This window comes from Triticum aestivum, chromosome 3D (genome assembly GCF_018294505.1).
Source record: "Triticum aestivum cultivar Chinese Spring chromosome 3D, IWGSC CS RefSeq v2.1, whole genome shotgun sequence".
Lineage (NCBI taxonomy): Eukaryota > Viridiplantae > Streptophyta > Magnoliopsida > Poales > Poaceae > Triticum > Triticum aestivum.
In genome coordinates, this window is record NC_057802.1 from 527,836,113 (window position 1) to 527,855,818 (window position 19,706).

The following is a 19,706-nucleotide window of genomic DNA, read 5'->3' on the forward strand; positions in this document are numbered from 1 at the left end:
GCTAACCACTCGTGCGGGTGATCCCAACTAACTTTCAAACAAGAAAAGATATGGTACGCTGCTGTGTTGGCATATTATTTCGTCTAAACAATATAAGGGATATATCTCTCGATACAGCCAAAGGCTTTCGTAGTTCAGTTGGTTAGCCTGTGCAACGTGTAGGTCATGGTGTTGGGTTCGAAACCCTGTCTAGCCCATCTTTATTTTCTCTTTTCATGCGCCCGTTGCAGATGGCCCCACAAGTCAATAAAAAGAGAGGGGAGTTGACAAACAGAATAGGGGTATTTTTGACATCTACCTTGAGTCAACGTGCATTGACCTGATGGTAATGGTGAAAAATGGTCTTTTTGAGCACATGTCTAACGATACAGTGGCATTTTTGAGTAGTGAAAATTTTTAGTGGCAAAACTGAGTAGCGTTATACAACCGATGGCAAAATTGATAAAAACCCATGATGATTTAGCCTGGAGCGAGCGATGGTCTTGAAAAAAGGATGTGGGCCTAGGTGTTTTCAATACATTGCACTTTTATTCCCAATAACTATTCCAACGCTCATAATGTGAGATTGACCCTTATCTAGTGCTTCAACTCTACGTTGTATTTTTAGGAAGTTATTCCAGATTTTTGGAAGCAAATATTGATAATTATTGTAGATTTTGGGGAAGCAAATATTGTTTTCAATGTCTCCATTGACCAGATAATTTGCTTCCCACAATATATGAAATTTGCTTCAATATAAAGTATTTTGACTATCATGATTATACATGCTTCAACCGAAGTGGCGATGTGCATCTAAACAAATAAACATTTGCACCCATCATAAGAAGAATTTGCTTTAATGGACAAAACATCTCAATCTGTAATCACAATATTTGTTTACTGTAAGGTCCGCAGCACAAATATTTTCATTGTTATGCCACATGCTTCCAACTTGCTTTCTCTTTGCTTCCGTAAACCTTGACGATGTAGCCAAGTCCCCTCCTACACAGGCTTCCAACTTGCTTCCATCAAGCTATTTGCTTATTTTACAAGTGAAATTTTGTTGGACCTAACTATTTCCTTTTTGCTGCTTCAATGTAACAAAACTTTGCATCCAAGTATTTTCACACGGGAAATTTTGAGTCCCATCTATCTTTTTTTTATGTTTCCAACACAAGAAAATTTTGTTTCCATCCAGTACAAAAGTGCTTCGACCGCAAATATAATTTGCTTCTAACTTAACATAAGTTTTCACCGTGCTATGTCAATTCATACAACATGTTTCAGACATGCTACACATTTTCTTTCTTCAAGTCACAAATTTTCTTGCTTCCTAGGTTCATACTGTATGTTTCTTAAATGATATGGACTTGCTTCCCTTCATCTAGCGTGTGCCCATCTTCATTGTGAGGTAGTAGATCCAGGTGTCGTCATGCTTCTTAGTGCATGTACTAGTTGCCTCCATATATACCTGTCTCGCCGGCACCGATCAGCCCCGAAGCCAGCATACAATTGTTTGAAGCATACACTAGTTAGGCATGATGCTCAAGTATCGAAGGTAGGAAGCAACAATCGGTACTACATGTATGTTACATTTCTGATGAAGAGAATGTTTACATTCAAACGGCATACACAAATTTAAAACAAATTTTGTAGGCTAAACTATGGAAACAAACTACCAAAGACAGAAACAAAAATGTAGTATCATATGGGAGCATGATATGTTTCAATGGTGATAACAAGGACAATAACTAAATTGTAAAGTAAAATAAGGCACATGAAGAATTTCTAGCAAAATCTATCTATATTATAGAAGCATTTGTAGTACACTTTGGAAGCTTCATACTCCCTCCTTTCCTTTATCTAAGGTATATTATTTTTGGCACGGTGACCAAGGCACATGATTATAGACGTGTTAGGACGAAAGTACCCTTGGCAAATTTATTGGTTAGTGGCAAGTAAATTAGTTAGTCCAGGAAAATAAGGGATACATGCAATCGACATGGAGATAGTTTCCTTCTTTTGCTACAAGGAGAGATACACACAATTAGGAGAGAGATACTTTCCTTTTTTTGGAGGGCTAACAAGGGAATTATGAGAAATTAGAAGAAATGCACCTTACATTCTAGAATTTTAACAAGAAACAAATACACCTTCACTACTAGGGGAAAGCGTAGCAGTAGCGCGGGTTGGAGGCATAGTAGTGGCGAGGGGGGGGGGGGTGCGCTACTGATACAGCGCTACAGCTACTGTTTAGCAGTAGCGCGGGTTGGGACACGCTACTACTATGCTGCATAACAGTAGCGCGTTTTCCCACCTGGCACCACTACTACACATTCCTAGCAGCAACGTGTTTCCCTACTCAGCGCTGCTACTACACCTCCCTAGCAGTAGCGCCTGTCGGATTACCAGCGCTACTTGTAAAGTTTGCTATTTTTTCTGCATATTGCCACTATATTTGTACTGGTTTATAGTAGTCTCATCATATGATTTTATAATCATGATGAGTTATTATTTCAGTGGGTGAAAGAGACATGGATTAGATTCAAGTGGAGGCAACACATGGTGCAGATCGAAAGTACTACTAATTCAAACTTGATCACGTGATCAAGTTTGGACATGTGTTGCCTCCACTTGAATCTAATCCATGTTTATTTCACCCACTAATATATATAATAACTGATCATGCTCATAATGATATAACAACTAAGCATCATCATCATTAATAATAACTCATCATCGTTATCATAATAACAAGTCATACTCATCATCATCATAGTCATCTAACAACTTCTACTCGTTATCATAATAACAAGTCATACTCATCATCATCATAGTCATCTAATAACTCAGCATCGTTATCATAATAACAAGTCATACTCATCATCATCATAGTCATCTAACCAACCCTACTTAATTGTTCTTAGCACATGATCATGAGTATTAGCTAGGACCTACTACCCTCTCTAAGGTCAAATAGCATAAAACAAGATAGGCCCTGACGCTCCATTATGGAGAATGGAGATCGTCCTGTCTCCAGTTATTGCGTTTCGCACAATGTTGCTTCCAAGTAGCTCCCTATGATTGTACATACATTTTTTCCATTCTTTGATTGTCATGTATTCATAGGTTTTAGACATCCAGTATGAACAGCGGTGAAGCCTAGGATGACCTGGCCGTAAGCTAATAACACCAAGCCGACCTTTTGGAAACATCAGATAGGCACACAATCCTTCGGGATTTTTTGTTGAAAAACATAATAATAACATCGTAGTTAGCAATGTATTTTAGCTTTAAAAAAATTTATGCAAAAGATGCACGGGTGTCGTCATAGTAAAAAATCTTACCATGCCATCTCCATGGATGTTACCATAGTTCAACACGTGCACTAGTGGCACGTATTGACCATAATATGCAGGAGTTTCATAATTGATATTGTAATTCTCAACATCAATAATAAATGAGATAAGATGATCTTTCTCCTCATAAGTTAATTCAGCGCCATAGTAGGTTCTGTCTACCATCTTCCGTACATTTTTTGAAGAATAAAAATAAGCTCTCAACTATTTTGAAATAAACAATATAAATTACTTAATAGATATGTTTGAGAAACTCACATAGAGGTAGAAGTGGAAGCGTATCAACAAGGACCCAAATGTCAATATTAGCTTCATCAATATTATCTTCATCGACATTATCTTCGTTGACATTATCTTCGTTCATGTCATCTTCAGGATCACCAAGATCGAAGGTGACATGCATACCCTCCTGAAAATCATACGCCTTGCACAGTGCTTCCTAATTCGAGCAACCAAAATGGGATACGCTCTCCGAATTGTATAACTTGACAGCAAAATCATAACCATGATGGGTCCTGGGATGAACTATCTTTGTCTCCAAATTTTCATGATCTTCGAAATTCAGATGCTCCAAGACATAGCGTCTTGCATGGCATGGGATAAGCTAGTCGAATTGTAAATGACGAAAATTACACATTGAAGAAGCAAAAGTCATGCTTAATTATGAAAAAGACTTGTCGTTGCATACCGTTTCAACATTGAAGGTCTCGTCGAGCTTAATACTGAAGCGCCGACCGTCTACCAGGTGAGGCCAGTCGCACAGACCCCGGTCGTTGCCGCAGTAGTTGCACTACGGGATCCTATCGTCGTCGTCAGACATTTCCTAGGTTCACAATTCAAAGATTAAAGTTCTAAAATAAAATATATGTACTACAAAAACTAAATTAGATCATTATTATTCATCACGGGTTGACTATCGGTCTGTCGAGTCTTTTCTTGAAAACTCTCAGCTCCGTGGTGTATATATTCGACCGTTGGTGATGGCCTCTCCTCCCTTCGTCCCTGAGTGCATTACACCATAATTTCTAGCACACGGGAACGAAGGAGAAGCGACCCTCACGACAACAGTCGAGATTCTCGTCCTCTCATATATGATGGAGACTCTCCCTCACTGATTCCTCTTTGACTTTTGCGACCGTCGATGATGGTCGTTCTTCTCTTCCTTCCCATGCATTACCAAAAGGTCTATCACGAGAAAGAAGAGGAAGAACGACCCCCACGACAACAGTCGACATTCTTCTTCTCTCATATATGGTGGAGTCCCGACAGACTTAAAGTCAACCTGAAATGTCGTTTAATTATCTTTCTAGAAAATCCAGGCCACTCGATATTTCCTACATATTCTAGCACAAGTCATGCCAAAATTCACAAAAAAATACGGCATGATCTTTGCTAAAAACGACATATATTGAGCGCCTGAAATTTGCCGGAATGGAAATTAATTAGTACTCCGGCAAAACGTAGGCCACTCTGAGGTGTTCCCTGCAAACATAGGCCACTTGGGAAAGCACTAGTAGTATACAACACTACATATGACATGTCTAAATCTCCATCATATTTGAAAGACCTACATTGACAATTTTCTATTCCATGGAAATTGTCACAGCTACTCATCTACTACTCTACTACATCTATCGAGACATCTACATCATCATCAACATGGGGATTTGGCTGGTCTCACCTCGAGGTCGGAGGGGTTCGGTGACGGGGATGACATCGGGAATGATGTAGGGCTCATTCATTTCTGCAAAAAACAAAATATAAACAAAAACAATATTATCCTCATGTTAGGACTTAGTGAAACCCTATAAGCTATCAAGTAAATATCCAATTTGATTATAAATTACTGTCTACTTCTTGAACCATAGAAAAATGCCCTAATTTCACAATATAACTTAGAGTTTGATTGCTGAAATTCCTATTACTAAATTTGATACCTAAAAATTTGTCATATAGCATTCCAATACATTTCTATAATTCAAAAAGTACATACCTAAAAATTTATATTACTAATTTTTTACTAAACTTTTGTATTACTAAAAATTTATATCTACCTTCTACACCTATCTATACTATTCAAAAAACCTACATTCTACAATCAAAGTGTTACATATCAACTAAATCTATGAACTATGTTTGAATTTTTACTAATTCACTCTAAACACTATAAGCTATCAACTAAACCCTAGAAGCATACTAAATCAAAGTGTTACATGTCAACTAAATCTAAACATGATAAGCTATCAACTAAACCCTAACTGTGTGGATGGAGGAGGGGAGGGAGGATGGGCTGTGGATGGAGGGGGGGAGGGAGGAGGGGTTGTGGAGGAAGGAGGGGCTGTTGATGGAGGAGGAGGGGCGGCCAAAGGAGGGAGGAGCAGGGGGAGGGATGAGGGGAGGAAGAGAGGCGGCTAGAGGAGGGAGGAGTGGGGCGGAGGAGGGAGGAGGTGCAGCTAGAGGAGGGATGAGGAAGAGGAGAAGGAGGAGGCTTACCAAGGCCGGGGGATGGCGGCGACGCCGGCAGCAATGCGGCGACGGCGGCGACAATGCGGCGACGATGGCGATGGTAGGAGGAGGATGGTCGCGACGGTGACAGTAAGACAGGGAGAGTGAGGAAACGGGCAGGGCGTGGGGATAAGGCCGGCTTAGCAGTAGTGCGGGCCGCGGACCGGCGCTACTCCTATCTAGTTAGCAGTAGCGCGGTTCCCACAGGGGCGCTACTACTGTACCTAGTCTGTTGGCAACGGTGTGGCATGTATAGTGGTAGCACATTTTATACTTGCCGCCCTACTGCTATGCACATAGGAGTAGCATTCTTTCTATACACACGCTACTGCTAATGTGTAGTAGTGCCTCATTTTAGCCCGCGCTACTGATAAGCTTCTGTGTATAAGGTTTTCCCTAGTAGTGCTTATATAAAGGAACAGAGGGAGTACATAGGAAGCATGTAAAAATAACTGGGAAAATTGATTATTGTAGCAGGAAAATGTAAGCAAGGAATAAGATGTAAGCACTTGTATACTAAAAATTGGATAAGGAAAAAATAGAGAACAGGATGGAAATATTGATGCAAGATAACTTTTTTTGAAAAGGAGGTTAATACCCTCGGCCTCTACATCAATCGATGCATATGGCCATCTTTATTTATTATTCAACAAAGGTCTAACAAGAACATACATCAAGCCACCCGAAGCCACCACTCACACCTACAAAACTCGATAATGTGGAGTGCTCTCACTCCCCATATCTAAAACTCGTGTCGTCACTGATCCATCCACATAACGTATCGGAACTAAAGCCGGTGCAGCAGACCTAAAGCGTACACCACATGCACATGTTTTACAAGCCACCATCATCATCGAAGCGCTGGCCCATCTTCAAGAGAGAGATCCGCATCGTCCTTGCCAGTCTGTCCATCCGTCGACACCACCATGGCACCCAACGGCGCCACCACCCTGCGCTCGTCCATCCAGACGCGAAGATTCTGGAGGATTTGTCATGCATAGCACCTGCCGATCAGGCATGACACAGCGTAGCACCTGCTGGTCAGGCATGACTTGACATCTCCACCGAAGCTCCATGCAAGATGAAAGCGCTCCACCTCTTGCCTTTGTCTTCCAGCGCTGCTCCACAAACGATGCTCCCAAGAGAGAAACAACACCACAGTGCAGCCATCGTCTGATCTAGAAGACGATATCTTAGGGTTTCCCCCGGATCAACACGAGTGGGTCGATAGAAGTTACATGACGATGCCTTCGTCAAGGTAATGGCACAGAACCCGCCATCGGCTTGGTTTTCACCGGCAACTCTGTCTTCCCGACTCGCAACCGAGACTAGATGACGGATCTCGAGATCTAGCCATGCAGTCTCAGGCCGACCACCTCCGACGGAGGAGATGGCCACCACCGCTGGCTGCACCCGCCAGATCAGATCTGACTAGAGGTGCCGCTGAACAGTCACTAGGCCTTCCATGCCACCGCCGCCGATCCGACGCCCGATGGCCCATCGCCGCCGACTGTAGCCATCGCCCTTCCTAGTACAGTGATGCGTCGCGCCTGCAGCTGTCGCCGCCCGAGGCAGGGTGGGACACCACATCGCCGCATCGCATAGATTGGATCGGCCATGCCACCATGCGTTTAGGGGCCCCGCACCACCCTAAGACGTGGGAGAGAGGGAGTCCCCTGCCACCGCCATCGGCCTCCGGGCCTAGCCCGGCGGCAGCGAAGGGAGGAGAAGAGGGAGATCGTGCCCCCGATGGCTAGGGTTTGGGCGCCGCCCGAGTCGCCCTAGCGGGGACGACGCGGTATAATGATGCAAGATAACTAAAACTCAGAAACATGTTGGGTACAATATCAGAGCCCAAGATAGCAGATGTAGTTATGTCAAAATTTCGACATAATATGATAGTAGCGTACACGATGAAAATTACAATATTACTCGCAGAGAATGAAGCATCAACCCAAGATAACAGATGTAGCTATGTCATTTTTCTTAGATTGGGAAAAATTGTACCTAGAAATCTGTACTTGGGTTGGGGGAACATCATCAAGGATTGGTGAATAATAAAGCTAAACAGATGAAGTGTTTGCTTCTTCTAGGAACACGATTTGAGGTTCACAATGGATACATGACGACCTTTTGGTAGGATGTGCTGGCTCTTTGCCATTGTGGATTATTGAGAGGTAAAAGTTGTTAGGAACCGGATTGGGGGCAGATGGGCCCCCTAGTTTCGAAGATGCTTGGTGTCGGTGCAACAAACCCCAGGCGTATGTTGCCTAGATTGTACACAGGATCAAGAGCGAGGTTGCAACATCCAAGACAAGGCCAAGCTGAAGAGATAGCCCTTTGAGAAATCAAAGGGTGGATCAAGAAGACCAAGTCAAGCTAAAGGAGCAAGATACCACTAAGGAAAAACCTCCCTTGCCGGGCAGGCGAGCCTGGCGGGGTCGAGGTTGCCTCGAAGACAAGTCTCAAGACTGCCCCGGCAAGCTTGCCAGGAACGCTGAGGGCGGATTACCCTGCCAAGGCTCCACCGCTCCACCTCACAGCAACGCAAGTCACCGATCGGTGCGTTGTCGAGCCCCCAAGTGACTAAGTGGCTGTTAGGCATGTGGCAGCCATTTTCGAAGGAAAACACCTCCAAATGACACCCGTCCAGGGACGCGCCACGCAGGCAGGCGAGAACGTGGCCGAACGGCACGACAAGGCTTGCCGGGCTACGCTACGATGTGACACTAAGTGGTGCATTTAATGCACCTTGTCCCGTCTGCAGAGTTAGGTATGATAGCACTGTTTGCTATCTAATCAGTATGCAATGACTGATTTGTCATTGTGGTGACCCCTTGACCTATAAAAGGAGGGTTGTGGCAACCTTAGAAAGGATTCGGACCCTTGTACACTCATACGCGCGTAGCTTCTCTCGCCCCGAGGCGACCTTGCCGGGCTAGAGCGCCGCGTCTTCACCACGGTCCTCTCATCAATCCACCAAAGTTGGAGTAGGGTTTTACGCCTCGCGGCGGCCTGAACCTGGGTAAAAACTGCCCACGTGATCACTGCCGTGCTGCTCTGCGCCCTCCGCTCTTTGTGCAATGCGCTCTTCCCCCCTGCCGAACCACAAGGGACCGATGGCCCCATAGGTGGTCGTGTTTTCCCATGACATCTTTGGCGCGCCAGGTAGGGCGAAGCGCTTGCGCGAACCTGAGAGTTTAAGTAGCGCGTCATCTTCATCATCATCTTCTTCATCGACGGCTTCACCATCCATGGCGTCCAAGAAAAAGTCTGGTGCCGCAGCTCACCCGTCCACCTTGAAGGCCCCTTCGCACGCGACGGCCGATGCTGTGGGGGCTGCGGGGCCGCACGGGGACGTGGCCGGCGTAGGTGGCGCCGTCACCACTCCCCCTGCGGCCAAAACAGGAGCAGGAGGCACCGGAGAAGGACAGTGCCAACAGCATCCCAGCGGCCACGCTCCACAAGGTGCGGGTGGAGAGATCATTCCGTCCCCACCTCTCCACCCCATCGAAGGACGCAGCCGCAGCGAGGATGCTCGCTACGGGGCGAACCGCAACCCTCTGGCCGCCCCCGCTGCAGGAGCGGCTACAGGACACGCGCCACCCCTGGGATGAGCTGGTTGAGCCGATGTGCCAAACGGGGCCGCCGATCCCCAAGCGCATCTACCTCGCCACCCGCCACCCTGGCGACTGGCTCACGGCAATGAGAGCATGGTGCTGCCACTACCGGCACTGTCAGAAGCCAAGCAACATTATGATCTACGTCGTCGTCCATGCCAAGCACCACTTCGGAGGCCATGGCGCGGGCCCAACTCCTGTTGAGATTTCCTCCGGCGGCCGATCAGATGGATGAGTGGAGGGCCACCATTCAGAGCTTGATTGGTTTCGCCGAGACGGGAGGGTCACAGCGAGCGGGCCCATCACGGCCTCCACAGGTGGCGACAATGGCCCGAGCCGCTGGCTGTACCAAAGGGGCCACCGCCACGGTGCAATCCCCTCCATGGTAGCCAACACAGGGGCCGCAGCCAGAGCCGCACGACCAAGATCCCGACGGTGTATCGATGGCTTCATCCGATCCTCGAGCATGTCGAGACCAGCGACGAGTCCTGGAAGATAGGCGGAGGGAAGACGCGCGCGTCACCGTCGAGTGACGCCGCGAAACCCATCGCTAGTTTGATAGGCGCAACGGCCCCGACGTCGACGAGCCCATGCCCGGTGAAGGCGGGTACCTGCCTTTCGAGGTTGGTGCACCGCCTTCACTCGCGAGCTGCGACAATTCCGTTGGCCATCTGCTCACACATTCAAGCCATAGATACCATAAAAGTAAGATGGAATATTGAACCCGACAGAGTTCTTGAGCATCTACACCATCGTTGTTCAAGCTGCCGGGGGAAGAGACGAGAAGGTATTCGCCAACTACTTCCCCTTTGGCACTCAAGCCAAATGTGAGGTCGTGGCTGATGCACCTGCCAGAGAACTCCCTCTCGACCTGGGCTGACCTATGCCATGAGTTTGTTGGCGCCTTCACGGGCGGGCATCAAGAACTAGGGCGGCCCAGTGACTTGCAGCTCCTCCCGCAGAAGGAAGGAGAAAGTTTGCGGAAGTACATGCAGAGGTTTAGTCGGGTGCACATGAACATTCCAGACATCCACCCGATAGCTGTGATAGCTGCATTCCAGTCCAACGTGTGCAACCGCAGGATACATTCTAAAATGAATGTCCGGTTGCCCAAGACTGTGAATGAGTTGTACACTCTGGTGGATAAGTGTGCCCAAGTAGAGGAGGGGAGGCGACTCCCCGGTGAAGAAGATGGCGTCGACGTTGACTCAGAGGACGACGACGACGCCGTCAGTCAGAAGAAGAAGAACAAGAAACACAACAAGAAGCGCAAGGACAAAGCAGTGTTGGCTGTCGAAGGATCGAGCACTCCTAGTACCGGCAAGAATGCCAAGACCGAGGCTCTCGGCAAGGAAGTTGCCGCGTGCACTGATTGTCAGGAAGTCGCGGCTGCCGAGAAGGCTGGCAAGGCTGACGGGCCGTACTGCAAGATCCATCAGACCAAGGGCCACTATCCTCAGGAGTGTCACCAGGTTGAGCAACTCGTCAAGAAGCAGAGGGCTGAGTACGAGTACCGCGACAAGGAGAAAGACCAAGATGGCGTTGACGGGAAGGGCCGAGGCGGCATATTAGGTCGCCCCGGCAAGCCTCCTCGGTATCAAGGGAAACCCGCCAGGGGACGCGAGAAGAAGGAATGCGATGATGAAAGTGATGAAGGAGGTGAAAAGGAAACCAACGAGCAGGAGTTCCAGAAGGCCACTGACGCCCTGTGCATTGACGGAGGTGCGTCGTTGCACTCCTCTCACCGCCAACTTAAATAGTGGGTGCGTGAGGTCAGTGTCGTGGAGCTAGTGGCGGATTCTCGAAAACCGCTCAAATGGTCCCGCACGCCCATCATCCTTGATGAAGAGGATCACGCTGACCGCACCACCGCGGTAGGGTGTTTGCCATTGTTGGTTTCACCAACGATCCGCAACCTCAAGGTCACAAAGATGTTGGTTGACGGCGGGGCCGGGTTGAATCTGATTTCTCCCAAGTTCATCAGTAAACTCTAGATAGCAGATGAAGAGCTCAGGGTTACTGGTACCTTTCAAGGGATCAACCCCGGCAGGAGTCCTCCTAAGGGGAAGATCACACTGCCGGTAACGTTCGGGAGGGAGTTAAACTACCGGACTGAGAAGATCATGTTTGATGTGGTTGACCTCCCCCTACCGTACAATGGAATCCTTGGTCGCCGAGCCCTGGCAAAATTCATGGCGGCATCCCACTATGCCTACAACACTCTGAAGATGCCAGGGCCAATGGGCGTCATTTCCATTCCATCAGACAAGAAGGACACAATTATATGCATGGATAAGATGTACCGAGAAGCAATCACTGCAGAAGCTAGTGCTCCCACCAAGGAAAGCAAGAAAGGGAAGAAACCTAGCAAGGAGGCCAACAAGGAATTCGGGAAGCGCACCTCTTCGGAGTGCGCTGCGCCTATTGATGACTTGTCGGAGAATTCCAATAGCAACAGATCCAAAGTTGCTGCACCCGCTGTGAAGAAGGTCCCGACAAGGCTGGCTAGCGCTGATGGTACATTTACTATCAGTGCCACCCTTGACGACAAATAGGAAAGCGCGCTCGTTGCCTTCCTGTGGGCGAGTGTCGATGTGTTTGCTTGGCAACCATCTGACATCCCCGGTGTTCCCAGGGAGGTAATCGAGCACCACCCAGCTATCTGCCCGAATGCCCGGCCCGTCAAGCAGAAGGTCCGGAAGCAAGCTTTGGAGCGGTAGTAGTTTATTGCCAATAGATCAAGAAACTTGAGGCAGCTGGTCTGGTCTGAGGAGTATTGCATCCAATGTGATTAGCAAATCTAGTGGTGGTGCGCAAGGAAAATGGAAAGTGGAGGCTTTGCATAGATTTCGTGGATCTAAATAAAGCATGCCGAAGGACCCGTTCACCTTGCCGTGCATCGACCAGATTGTGGATTCCACCTCCGGGTGTGACCTGCTTTCCTTCCTGGATGCCTACTCCGGATACCACCAGATTTTCATGTCCAGGGAGGATGAAGAGAAGACTATGTTCATAACCCCATGCGGCACATACTGTTTTGTACGGATGCCCTTTGGGTTAAAGAGCGCTGGGTCCACTTTTGCAAGAGCAATACAGATTGGCTTTGAGTCCCAACTGCACTGGAATATTGAAGCCTACATGGATGATATAGTGGTCAAAACCAAGGACAGATTGACTCTCATTTAGGACTTAAGAGACCTTTGAAGATCTACGCAAGGTCAACTTGAAGCTGAACTCGGAGAAGTGTGTGTTTGGCATTCCTTCCGGCAAGCTACTTGGCTTCTTCGTGAGCTTTGAGGAAGGCGGCCTTGTCCTTAGGCGTGTTCAGTCCACCAAGGGTACAAACAAGTTGACGCCAAAGTGGGCAGGCCTAGCCCCGCGGCAACAAACTAAGGGCACCGGCAGGATAGCCTGTCGGGGAGAACTTGTTTACTTAAATGTATAGAGGCATATCACCTCTGCAATCACATGAAACATGCACAAGTACCCATCAAGGCTTATCTTTTTCATTAATATGCTGATAAGCAAGTATAGACCTTACAGAACACAAACATGGATAAAGAAGATTACATAATTTAGACTAAAGTTCGGCAGATGCCTACATATTTTAGACTGAAAAAAATAAGTGCCCTGTGATGCCTTTGCTCTGTCCCTCCTCGAAACCGCAGGGGAGACAAAAAAGACGGAGGGAAGACCTAGCTGGGATTCGGCGACTCCCCAGGATCAGTTGGGAGGAAGAAAGCGGAGGGCAGGTGCAGATGGTGGCGCTGCTGAGGCCCAGCCGGTGATGATGGTGTTGCCGGCAATCACGCCACATCGGAGCGGTCGTCCTCACTCTTGACTCATCGTGGGTGAAGGAAATATGCCCTAGAGGCAATAATAAAGTTTTTATTTATATTTCCTTATATCATGATAAATGTTTATTATTCATGCTAGAATTCTATTAACCGGAAGCTTGATACATGTGTGGATACATAGGCAAAACACAGTGTCCCTAGTGAGCCTCTACTAGACTAGCTCGTTGATCAAAGATGATTAAGTTTCCTAACCACATACATGAGTTTTCATTTGATGAACGGGATCACATCATTAGGAGAATGAGGTGATGGACAAGACCCATCCGTTAGCTTAGCATAATGATCGTTAAGTTTTATTGCTATTGCTTTCTTCATGTCATATATTCCTTTGACTATGAGATTATGCAACTCCCGGATACCGAAGGAATACCTTGTGTGATATCAAACGTCACAACGTAACTGGGTGATTATAAAGATGCTCTACAGGTATCTCCGAAGGTGTTTGTTGGGTTGGCATAGATCGAGATTAGGATTTGTCACTCCGAGGATCGGAGAGGTATCTCTTGGCCCTCTCGGTAATGCACATCATGATAAGCCTTGCAAGCAATGTGACTAATGAGTTAGTTGCATGATGATGCATTACGGAACGAGTAAAGAGACTTGCCGGTAACGAGATTGAACTAGGCATGAAGATACCGACGATCGAATCTCGGGCAAGTAACATACCGATGACAAAGGGAATGACATATGTTGTCATTACGATTTGACCGATAAAGATCTTCGTAGAATATGTAGGAACCAATATGAGCATCCAGGTTCTGTTGTTGGTTATTGATCGGAGATGTGTCTTGATACGTCTCCAACATATCTACTTTTCCAAACACGCTTGCCCTTGTTTTGGACTCTAACTTGCATGATTTAAATGGAACTAACCCGGACTTACGCTGTTTTCAGCAGAATTGCCATGGTGTTATTTTTGTGCAGAAATAAAAGTTCTCGGAATGACCTGAAACTTCACGGAGAATATTTTTGGAATTTATAAAAAATACTGGCGAAAGAATCAGCATCAGGGGGCCCACCCATGTCCACGAGGGTGGAGGGCACGCCCACCCCCCTGGGGCGCGCTCCCTGCCTCGTGGGCCCGCTGAGACTCCACCGACCTCAACTCCAACTCCATATATTCACGTTCGATCAAAAAAAAACCAGAGAGAATAATTCATCGCGTTTTACGATACGGAGCCGCCGCCAAGCCCTAATTTCTCTCGGGAGGGCTGATCTGGAGTCCGTTCGGGGCTCCGGAGAGGGGAATCCGTCGCCGTCGTCATCATCAACCATCCTCCATCACAAATTTCATGATGCTCACCGCCGTGCGTGAGTAATTCCATCGTAGGCTTGCTGGACCGTGATGGGTTGGATGAGATTTATCATGTAATCGAGTTAGTTTTGTTAGGGTTTGATCCCTAGTATCCATTATGTTCTGAGATTGATGTTGCCATGACTTTGCTATGCTTAATGCTTGTCACTAGGGCCCGAGTGCCATGAATTCAGATCTGAACCTATTATGTTTTCATGAATATATGTGAGTTCTTGATCCTATCTTGCAAGTCAATAGTCACCTACTATGTGTTATGATCCAGCAACCCCGAAGTGACAATAATCGGGACCACTCCCGGTGATGACCGTAGTTTGAGGAGTCCATGTATTCACTAAGTGTTCATGCTTTGGTCCGGTACTCTATTAAAAGGAGGCCTTAATATCCCTTAGTTTCCAATAGGACCCCGCTGCCACGGGAGGGTAGGACAAAAGATGTCATGCATGTTCTTTTCCATAAGCACGTATGACTATATTCGGAATATATGCCTACATTACATTGATGAACTGGAGCTAGTTCTGTGTCACCCTAGGTTATAACTGTTGCATGAGGAATTTCATCCGACATAATTATCCATCACTGATCCAATGCCTACGAGCTTTTCACATATTGATCTTTGCTTAGTTACTTTTCCGTTGCCACTGTTACAATTACTACAAAACTGCTATTGTTACTTTTGCCACCGTTACCGTTACTTCCATACTACTTTGCTACTAAATACTTCGCTAGAGATATTAAGTCTTTCAGGTGTGGTTGAATTGACAACTCAGATGCTAATACTTGAGAATATTCTTTGGCTCCCCTTATGTCGAATCAATAAATTTGGGTTGAATACTCTACCCTCGAAAACTGTTGCGATTCCCTATACTTGTGGGTTATCAAGACTATTTTCTGGTGCCGTTGCCGGGGAGCATAGCTTTATTCTTTGAGTCACTTGGGGTTTATATCTGTTGATCACTATGAGGAACTTGAAAGATGAAAAAACCAAGATTTATCCCTCAACTGCGAGGGGAGGTAAAAATCTGCCATCTAGCTCTGCACTTGATTCACCTTCTGTTATGAGTAAACTTGCGACACCTACTCCTGCTATTGATTCTAATATGTCACATGTTATTTGATGATGCCACTTCTGCTTTGCATGATACTTATGATGAAACTACTTCTATGCTTGATAATATTGTACCATTAGGTAAATTTCTTGATGAACAACTTGCTAGGGCTAGAGAGAATGAAATTATTGAAACTGATAATATTGATGAAAGTGATGATGAATATTCTCCCCCTAGATATGAATTGCCTGATGTACCTGAGGGTTATGTTATGGATCAAGAAAATGCTAGAGACTTTTTTTCTTGCAAAGATAGATATGATCTTAAGAAACTATTAGCTAAGCTGAAAGAAAAGTCTTTGAATGCTAGAATGAAATATGACCCTGCTTTTTCTACTTCACCTATCTGTATTTTTGATAACGATTATGATTTCTCTGTCGATCCTGAGTTAATTACTTTGGTTGAATCTGATCCTTTCTATGGCTATGAATCTGAAACTGTTGTGGCACATCTTACAAATTGAATGATATAGCCACCCGATTCACTCATGAGGAAAAATTCGTTACTACCATATTCTTAAGCTATTTCCGTTCTCATTAAAGGGTGATGCTAAAAATGGTTTAATTCTCTTACTCCTGGTTGTGTGCGTAGTCCCCAGGATATGATTTATTACTTCTCTGCTAAATATTTCCCTGCTCATAAGAAACAAGCTGCTTTAAGGGAAATATATAATTTTGTGCAAATTGAAGAAGAGAGTCTCCCACAAGCTTGGGGGAGGCTTCTTTGATTACTTAATGCTTTGCCTGATCATCCTCTCAAGAAAAATGAAATACTTGATATCTTTTACAATGGACTAACCGATGCTTCCAGAGACCACCTGGATAGTTGTGCTGGTTGTGTTTTCAGGGAAAGAACTGTTGAGCAAGCTGAATTGCTATTGAATAATATATTAAGTAATGATAATGATTGGACACTTCCTGAACCAACTCCTAAGCCAACTCCGAAGAAAAGGGGTATTCTATTTCTTAGTCCTGAAGATATGCAAGAGGCAAAGAAATCTATGAAAGAAAAGGGTATTAAAGCTGAAGATGTTAAGAATTTACCACCTATTGAAGAGATACATGGTCTTAATAACCCGACACAGGTAGTAAAGGTAAATTCTCTCTATAGATTTGATGAAGGTGATATTCCTCGTAATAAGTCTGCCAGCCAATGCTTAGATGAGTTTGATAATTTTATTGTTAAACAAGAAAACTTCAATGCTTATGTTGGTAGACAATTGAAACGTAATGCTTCTTTGATTGAACACTTGAGTGATTATATATCTAGAGTTAAAGGTGAACTTAAACTTATTAGTAAACATGCTTTTATGGTTACCACTCAGGTAGAACAAGTGCTTAAAGCTCAAAATGATTTGCTCAATGAATTAAATAATAAGAAAAATGACAGGACTTTGCATGCTTCTAGTGAACCTGTTGTCGACACACCTGAGAATCCCAATGATATTTATATTTCTGATGCTGAAACACAATCTGGTGATGAACATGAACCTAGTGATAATGTTAATGATGATGTTCATGCTCAACCTAGCGATAATAATGATGTATATATTGAACCTGCTGTTGATCTTGATAACCCACAATCAAAGAATCAACGTTATGATAAGAGAGATTTCGTTTCTAGGAAGCACGGTAAAGAAAGAGAACCATGGGTTCAGAAACCCATGCCTTTTCCTCCTAAACCATCCAAAAAAAAGGATGATGAGGATTTTGAGCGCTTTGCTAAAATGATTAGACCTATCTTTTTGTGTATGCGTTTGACTGATATGCTTAAAATGAATCCTTATGCTAAGTATATGAAAGATATTGTTACTAATAAAGAAAGATACCGGAAGCTGAAATTTCCACCATGCTTGCTAATTATACTTTTGAAGGTGGAATACCCAAGAAACTAGGAGATCCAGGAGTACCAACTATACCATGCTCCATTAAAAGAAACTATGTTAAAACTGCTTTATGTGATCTTCGAGCTGGTGTTAGTGTTATGCCTCTCTCTTTATATCGTAGACTTGATTTGAATAAGTTGACACCTATTGAAATATCTTAGCAAATGGCCGATACATCAACTGCTATACCTGTCGGTATTTGTGAGGATGTGCCTGTTGTGGTTGCAAACGTTACTATTTTAACGAACTTTGTTATTCTTGATATTCCCGAGGACGATAGTATGTCGATTATCCTTGGTAGACCCTTTTTGAATACTGCAGGGGCTGTTATTGATTGCAAGAAAGGCAATGTCACTTTTCATGTTAATGGTAATGAGCATACGGTACACTTTCCGAGGAAACAACCTCAAGTCCACAATATCAATTCTATTGGAAAAACTTCAACGATTATTATTGGAGGTTTTGAATTTCCTCTCCCTACTGTCAAGAAGAAATATGATATTCTTATTGTTGGGGACATGCATATCCCCGTTGAGGTAACCTAGTGTTATTCGAAAATTCTCCGGTTTCATGCGATTCGAAAAGAGTTTGTTAACAAGACTTGATCAACCTTGTTAGTGGATTCCTTTTGATGAGCATGAGATGGATGAAGTTAGAAAGCACAACTCTCTGTACCCTCCTTTTAATTTCTGTTATTTAAATTAAATAAAGCAAAAATAGTATTTTCTATCTGTTTTCTGAATTATCCTTGCAATAAAAAATTACCCCGAAAATAAAAGTTCTCCAAACATCCCGAAAATGAAATATGATGTTTTGTAGAATATTTAAGAATATCTGGCACTGAGAACACACCAGAGGGTCCCACCATTTGGCCACGAGGGTGCAGGGCGCGCCCCTGCCTCGTGGGCCCCATGTGGACCCCCTCCACTTATTCCAGCACCCACTCACTTTGTCTTCCTCCAGAAAAAATCTTCCCATAGCTCAAACCCGTGTTCTAGCTCATTTAGGGAGTCCTGGATTAGGGGGTCCTCGGACAGCCGGACTATATGCTTTGGCCGGACTATATGCTTTGGCCGGACTATTGGACTATGAAGATACAAGATTGAAGACTTCGTCCCGTGTCCGGATGGGACTCTCCCTTGCGTGGAAGGCAAGCTTGGCAATTCGGATATGGGGATCTCCTCCCTTGTAACCGACTCTGTGTAACCCTAGCCCCCTCCGGTGTCTATATAAATCGGAGGGTTTAGTCCGTAGGACAACAACAATCATAATCATAGGCTAGCTTCTAGGGTTTAGTGTCTACGATCTCGTGGTAGATCAACTCTTGTAATACTCATATCATCAAGATCAATCAAGCAGGAAGTAGGGTATTACCTCCATCGAGAGGGCCCGAACCTGGGTAAAACATTGTGTTCCCCGCCTCCTGTTACCATCCGCCTTAGATGCACAGTTCGGGACCCCTACCCGAGATCTGCCAGTTTTGACACCGACATTGGTGCTTTCATTGAGAGTTCCACTGTGCCGTCACGATAAAGGCTTGATGGCCCCTTTGATCATCGGCAACGATGCGATCCAGGGTGAGGTTTTCCTCCCCGGACAGCTCTTCGTAATCGGCGGCTTCGTACTACGGGCCAACTCGCTTGGCCATCTGGAGCAGATCGAGAGCTACGCCCCTGGCCATCAGGTCAGGTTTGGAAGCTTGAACTATACTGCCGACATCCGCGGAGACTTGATCTTCGACGGATTCGAACCCATGTCAGGTGCGCCGCACAGTCACGATGAGCATGACTTAGCTCTGTCGTCGGACGGTGTTCGGGAGATCACACCTGTAGCTACTCCGGCCCTCAAGCCGGAGCAGATCGCGCCGTCCGAGGACGGGTGGATGGACCCCGCCACGGAGGCCGCACACTCAGCGGCGATAGAGCCGAATACTGACTTCACGTTCTATGAAACCTGTGTTGCCGGACAATTGGATTCGTCCCCGGCCACGGGCTCCGAACCGCCTACGTCCGTGCCTATCGAATCTAATTGGGCACCGATCATGGAGTTTTCCTCCATGGATATCTTTCAGCACTCGCCC